Genomic DNA, 7,066 nt, shown 5'->3' on the forward strand with positions numbered 1-7,066 from the left:
TTAGCAGCATGGGTTTTTAAAAAAAAAAGGCATAACAAGAAATTAGTTCTTTGTCTCGATGAGATCTTGATCATCAGGAATCACTCAAAATGAGTATCTGCTTGAACTTCAGTCGTGGACCCTGAGGTTTCTGACCGGTCCAATGCGAGAGGCAGACAACTACCCACCTCTAGTCAGAAGTAGCTGGTGGAGGTTCCTTCTCTCACTCTTTGTGTCATAGACATTTCTGTTCAGTATAGGTTGTATTCAGTCACGCAAGTTTACTTCCGGTGAATGAAGTGGTGGTCAGGGAAACTGATTTGGCTGCCATTATGCAAAGAGCTAGTGAAACTGTCCCAATCAAGATACCTTCAGAAAGTTGCTCTTTGCAATAGAATTAGATCCTTACATGCTTACAAAGAAGGCTTTTTCCTACGAGCTGGAAAATGATCCATCTGTCAAGTTCCCCGACATCTCAAACTACCTGGTGCTGCAGACATCGTTCTACACGGACACACAGATGAAAACCTGGAAGAGCATGGATGTGTACAACTTTTTATACGTGGCTGGGTTAAAGATTTGGGGATCAGGACACTACAAGGTAAATCCTGTATCGTTTTTGCCCGGGTAAGGAGGAATTTCTAGGCTTTTTGTACGCGTCTTTGTGATGGTTGCTAGGATGCTGCAAGTTTTAGTATCAGGTGTAAACAAACCACAACCACTCGATTCCCAATCCTCCATGATGATCTCTTCCAGGTAAATCGTTCACAAAGATCCTTTAAAGACCTGGGGATTGGTGAAACAGGACGGAGAAGTGATCACGGCTCACTGTAACTGCACGGCCAGGGAAGCAGTTTCACGCTGTTAACTCGTGAGCTCGGCTTTTGTGTTTCCATGGATCGTCTCGATGATCATCTCTCTCTAGTTCAGTGTAGGAGCCCAATCTACATCATCGTCCTTGTAAAGATCGCTTGGGCATCCTGATAAGTAAAGTGAAAACATGCGTGCTAGTTTCCAATATGGTGACCATGATCAAACGGTAAACAAAAACACATCTGAGGACTGAAGCGTCTCCTGAACTTCCTTCAAAACATCACAAAATAATGGAAAATGGCGAATAAAGTGACTTTGCGAATCCAAACGAAATAAATCAAAGGAATTTACAAACCTTTCACGAAGTGATCACTGCAGACTCGAGTATTCTTCGACTCTGCTCCCTTCCATCACAGTGAAGGGTTTATGAGCCACCTTTCTCATTGTCATTGGGTAAAATCCTTTGCTCTTTCATGCTTTATCACATCACTGGGAATCCAGAAGAAACTTTTCAGTTTCAGTTTGTTTGGTTCGACTAGCGCAAACCAATGCAATCGTAGGGCATTTTAATGACTATCAAGGCGCTGCAGTGATGGTAACGCTTTAAACCAGGGGTGTCCAAACTGATCCATAAAGGGCCGTGTGGCTGCAGGTTTTCATTCCGGCCATGCAGCAGCACACCTAATTTGGCTTATTCAATCAACTGACACACCCACCCTTTAATCAAGGGTGGGTGTGGCTGCAAGTATTTGACTGTGTGAAGACAGTTCAGTTGATTGAATGAGCCAAGTCAGGTGTGCTGCTGCATGGCTGGAATGAAAACCTGCAGCCACACGGCCCTTTATGGATCAGTTTGGACACCCCTGCTTTAAACGGTGAGCTCAGCTGACCACCACTTCATGTCTTGCATTATCTAACGAGGTGGATGTGACGCCAGATGCAACCCAGCAATTGCGGCGTGTCCCTAGTTCAAAGCAGAATACATTTTTGCCATCCTTCCCGGTCTGTTGCAGGCAAGGTCCCCCCAATTCATCATCATGTAGTGATGTTATGTGACTTTAAGGAGGCTTTAAGATGATCCTTGAAGCGTTTTCTCAGACCTGGTCACGCCCTTCTTCCTGAGCCAAGTTGACCGTAGAGGATTTGGCTCAGGATGTGTCCCAACCTTTGGAGTTGACTGTATTACCATAGACTCCATGCTAGTACAGTTACATTACAGGCATTTAGCAGACACTTATCCAGAGCGACGTACAACATGCCCAGAGCAGCCAGTTGGGGTTAGTTGCCTTGCCTCAAGGGCACTTCAGCCATTTCTGCTGGTCCAAGGAATCAAACCGGGAACCTTTTGGTCTCAAAGCTGCTTCTCTAACAGCTAGGCCATGGCTTCCCCCAGTTGGCCTCCTTCAAAATACTGCTGTTTGTTTGTCAATCCTGCCAACTGACCCTGAGGAGATGACGACGGCAGTGCTTTTCCAGTGGCTCGAGGTGCCACCTATATGTGGTCCAGGACTCTGAGCCGTACAAGAGAGACGACAGAATAACTGCCTGATGTACCAATAATTGGGTATGTTCTTTGCCTCTTTCCTCCAATACCTTCTCACGCATTCAAACACAGGCATAACTAGCAGCTTGGATCCAGTGTTCAATTTCAGCATCGAGATCTACTTTTGTAGATGCAGATTTTGATAAACACCAGCTCGAACAACTATCTCACATCGGTAGCTATGTGTGGGGGAGGGGGTTAATGAGATCAGAAGTGAATAAGTGCTCTTGAGATAAAAGACAGTCTTGATAATGGTCTTGCAAGACCACTTTTGTTCTTAGTTGCGTACTTGTGGGCTGCCATTCTTGGAAGGAACACGTGATTTGGATGGTAAGGGTCCTTAATAATTCTTTCAAGCTCATGTATGGTCATCTCATATCTCTTCGTTCCTCCAGACTTGCAAGACTTGTCTTCGGGATGCCAATTATGGCAATCCTGCACTTGTTGTATTTTCTCTGCGAGGTACTTCAGCATACTGTTCCAGACTGGCAATGCGTACTCTAGCACCGGACTTATCTTAGTACAGTAAGCAGTGATTCCCCACAACCTTAAGTAGATTATCCTTCCTGCATTCGCGTAAGTATTGTTAGCACTGGTAATTCTTTCATTAACATGGTGGTTCCAGTGCAGATCCTGTTGTCAAACACCTAAGAGTTTTTAAACGTTGAGACTCTCTTGATGGGATCACTTCCTGTGTACAGGTGGTCAGGCTCGGTGGATGCCTGGTTGAAGGACATCCACTTATCTTTAGTTTCTCGCTGTTGAGAGCCATTTGGTTGGAACTTGACCACTCGTGCAAATTATCAAGCACCACTTACCGTACATCGTGGACTCAGACCTTTGATGTACTCTCGTACAAGGTGCAATCATCTAGCCTGGGCCCGCCCGTCCTAAGTGTGACGCAACACGAGGGCCTGTTGCGAGCTTAGTCTGGCAAGGCAAGCTATCTCCAGCTCTTCCAAGCTCCCGAAAAATCGGGAGCCAATCAACTTTGAGCATCTCCAACGGCCCTGGGTAGAGGCGTGTTCAAGGCAGTGACGTAGTAGAACTGCGACCGGAAGCCATAGATTGTTAACAGAATCTATGCCGGAAGCGCTTCATTCACTAGAAACATTACGAACATGGAGCAGCGGCAAGCCTTTGACACAGCAGTAGATGCTGTATTGAAAGCATTCAACGGGAAGTTCTCATTGAAAACGGAGCAAAGAGCAGCCCTGGAGGTATTTATCTTCTTCCTGTTACTCAAGCAGTTTCCGTCGCGTCACATACGTCAGAGGAAAGAGTGATGTGATTGGTTTAAGCTTCGTCACAGCCTTTTCTGGCTTCGACCAGTAGCAAACTGAGGCATTTCAGGGAGGCGGGTCAACCACGCCTTTGGGAAACGGTTGGGCTTAATATCTCTACCAGACCAAATGCTCGCAGAGCTTTGAAGTCGCGTTAGCCAGACTAGCAATCATCAGCATACCTGCACAGCAATATGCGCACGCATATCCTCTGGTATTGCGCCACTGATGTAATTTAATGAAAATATTGAACAGCAATGGAGAGATTACAGAACCCTGTGGAACGCCAGCCCAGGGAGTACCGCAGGAAGCCTTACTTGTTGCGTTCGTCCGGTTAGGAAGCTCTGAATCCATAACCATAAGGTTTTGTTGATATTGAGGTGCTTCAGCTTGGTTAAAAGGAGCAAATGATTCACAAGGTCGAACGCCTGGGAAAAATCAAGTCCCTCTTTGTGTCTCCTTTCTTTCCGTTTTGCTCTCCTTTTGTCATTCTTGCGCTCTCTCTCTCACTTCCTCCCTATCTCCACCTCCTCCTTTCGGTTCATCTCTCCCATTTTCCATCTTTTTGTTTGTCTCAGGTTCTCGACTTTTCTTATTTGCCTCGTCTACTTTCAGGCTCTCTCTCCTCCTTTCAGTGTTTGTGTGTACGGTATGCGCGCGCGTGTAGGATTACAGTATGTTTGCCGCCTCGAGAAATGAGCGGCTGTCATGTCTGAATTAATACCGAGCTCTGACTCCCACACACACACGCGCACACGTGTGTCCTCTCGATGAACCCATCTTGCTGTCTCTCACATGAGAAAGAGAGACCTGCTCATACACCTCCTGAGGGATATAAAGTGATTACAGAAACACAAGACGTGGTGTGTAACGATACTCAGTGATGACAGATCGCGGAATTGAACACTCGCTATACTGATGCCGTGTTCCATTCAGCAAGATGCTCCCTACATGCGCATGGTTTCATCTCATCTCATTTTCTCTAGCCGCTTTATCCTTCTACAGGGTCGCAGGCGAGCTGGATCCTATCCCAGCTGACTACGGGCGAAAGGCGGGGTTCACCCTGGACAAGTCGCCAGGTCATCACAGGGCTGACACATAGACACAGACAACCATTCACACTCACATTCACACCTACGCTCAATTTAGAGTCACCAGTTAACCTAACCTGCATGTCTTTGGACTGTGGGGGAAACTGGAGCACCCGGAGGAAACCCACGTGGACACGGGGAGAACATGCAAACTCCGCACAGAAAGGCCCTCGCTGGCCACGGGGCTCGAACTTGGACCTTCTTGCTGTGAGGCGACAGCGCTAACCACTACACCACCGTGCCGCCCTGCGCATGGTTTATTAAGGGAAAATAGTCAGTTTGTCTTTTTGTGTTCACACGCACAAGCAATTCCATTCAGTGTGAGGAACACAGTGCAGGAACTCTGACTGAGGACAGATCTCTCTCTCTCTCTCTGTCTCTCTCTCTCTCTCTGTTTGACAGTTGAACCTGAAAAAGCAGCTTTAACTGACGTGCATCGTTCGCCAAAACAGCTGAGGATGACACACACAAGGGTTGGGGGGAAGGTGGTTTTCTTCAGAAGTGTGTGTTTTCCTCGCTGGTGGGCTAAAGGTCTCACTCACACACACCAGTGACACTGCGGTCTGATTTACATCAATAACTGTGTGTGTGTGAGAGACAGTGTTCATGGTGACGCCCAAGTCAGACCACAGAGTTGTCCGTTTTGTCGTCTAAACCTCACACACACTTTGATGTGTGTTCTAAAGTGTCTGTAACGTTCTACTAGTGATGAAATCAATCAGAGCTGATGTACTCTGGGACTAGCTCACACTCTTTTTCACAGCACTGTGTTCGAGAATATTCTAAACTAGTGAACATGCTGGAATCCTCAGGGTAAATGTTTCTGAATCTTTTTGATCCAAAGGCTCTAGAATATTTAGTGTGGAGGTTCCTGAATGTTCTAGAATGCTCCGTGCAAATGTTTTTACAGTAAATTCTTCACACAAAGGTTCTCGAGTGGTAAGTGAAGGTACCTGAATGCTTGTGTGAAAGTTTCTTAATCTTTCATCCACAGGTTCTAGAATGCGCACTGTGAAGGTGCCTGAATCTTCTGCGCGAACGTTCTAGAATGTTTGGTGCAAAGGTTTTGTCATCTTTGATGCAGAATGTTCAATGTAAAGGCTCTGGAATGATCAATGTGAAGTTTCCTGAATCTTTGGTGTGAATGTTCTAGAATGCTCAGTGCAAAAGCTGCTTTTTTAAATTATTGAGGTAACAGTTCTAGAATATTAATGAACTCTTGAATCCTCTGTGCAAAGGTTTCCGAAGCGCTCCGAATGCTCCGTTCTAGAATGCTCATTGTGAAGGTGACCTTCTAAACCCTCAGTGTGTTAGTTTTTAAAGGGAAGGTTCTATCCCCCCTGAGGTGATTTTAGGATCCTTAGTATGAAGATTCCTGAATGTGCACAGATTCTAGAATCCTTGTTATCTTTAGTGTGAAGGTTCTAGAAGTTTTCACCCCATCGCCCCTTCCACCTCCCTCGTGCACTGAGGGTTCTAGATGCGAAGTGTGAGGCCGAGAACTCCAGCTCAGGTTCTCCGAGTTCTTCCTGTCTCCAGCTGAAGGTGTGGCCAGAACTTATGGCCCTTTTCCACTACCCTTTTTCAGCTCACTTCAGCCCGACACGGCTCACGTTTTGACTATCTAAGAACAGCACGACTCAGCTCGCTTCAGCCCCCAAAACTCGCACGGTTTTGGAGTGGGGCTGAAGCGAGCCAAACCGAGCCGAGTGAGGCTGGGGGCGTGAGCAGACACTCCCCGTGCACTGATTGGTGAGGAGGAGTGTCCTCACACGCCCACACACGCCCCGTGAGCACGCTGGGATCTGTAAACCCGGAAGAAGGAGAATTATGAAGCCTTATGCGCCTCGCCTCATCTATACAATCTTGCCAGTATCTGTTGGCGTTGTCGGCGACAACAAGCTACAGCACCAAGACCAGCAACACTAACGACTCCATGTCCTCCATGTTTATTGTTTACTATTCGGGTCGTGAGACTACCGCTTAAAACCTCACTGATGTCACTGTTTGCGCCGCCTAACGATATCACCTGACGTCCACCCACTTTCGCTAACTCCACCCAATGTGTCCACCCACTTCCAGCCAGCACGGTTCAGCGCGGTTGTAGTCGAAATGCAACGCCAACAGCCCCACTCAGCTCGACTCAGCACGGCACGGCTCAGCCCGACTCAGCCGCGTTGGTAGTGGAAAAGCGGCATTAGAGGTCTTTAGATGCAGCTGGAGAGTTCTTAGGATGATAAATTTTCTTGAGCCAGTAATGCCAAGGTTCTAGAATCATGTACAGTGTAACGGTTGTGTTACAACACGAGCGCTAAATAGTGTACTAACTTCTACTACTAGTAACATTACTATGGAAA

The sequence above is a fragment of the Neoarius graeffei genome, chromosome 11 (genome assembly GCF_027579695.1).
Source record: "Neoarius graeffei isolate fNeoGra1 chromosome 11, fNeoGra1.pri, whole genome shotgun sequence".
In the NCBI taxonomy this organism is placed as follows: domain Eukaryota; kingdom Metazoa; phylum Chordata; class Actinopteri; order Siluriformes; family Ariidae; genus Neoarius; species Neoarius graeffei.